This window comes from Tigriopus californicus, chromosome 7 (assembly GCF_007210705.1).
Source record: "Tigriopus californicus strain San Diego chromosome 7, Tcal_SD_v2.1, whole genome shotgun sequence".
Taxonomy (NCBI): domain Eukaryota; kingdom Metazoa; phylum Arthropoda; class Copepoda; order Harpacticoida; family Harpacticidae; genus Tigriopus; species Tigriopus californicus.
In genome coordinates, this window is record NC_081446.1 from 13863970 (window position 1) to 13864348 (window position 379).

At 38.3% G+C, this 379-nt stretch overlaps 1 pseudogene; it reads left to right on the forward strand.

Annotated features, from left to right (window-relative positions):
- Nucleotides 1-379, forward strand: part of LOC131884056 (adhesive plaque matrix protein-like) — a 17101-nt pseudogene that overhangs the window by 318 nt on the left and 16404 nt on the right.

Sequence of the window (379 nt, forward strand, 5' to 3'; positions counted from 1 at the left end):
GGACATGCTCATCAAACTTTCAATTAGCTTGGAGGACTACACCTCAATCCTTCATAGATGAGACCTGCTCAATGCCCTTACCTTCATCATCTAATAGTAGAGTGTCTAATGGCGTCGGCCCAAAGGTCATTGAGCGAAATTTCATTCCTTTCAGTGCCATGTGACTCGCAGCATAAACTAGAAAAACCTTTAACTTGACTTTTGAAGGTATCCTAGGATAAACTGAATTTTTCATTTGATTAAAGTGACCCCTTGTTGAAGCAAACGGTGTTTTGATATTGGGCAAAGATATTAGTGACAGAAACACAACAAAAACTAACATCTTTTAAAGTTTTGAAGGTGTGATGTTAGTTTTAGTTCTTCCTCGGTCAAATGCACT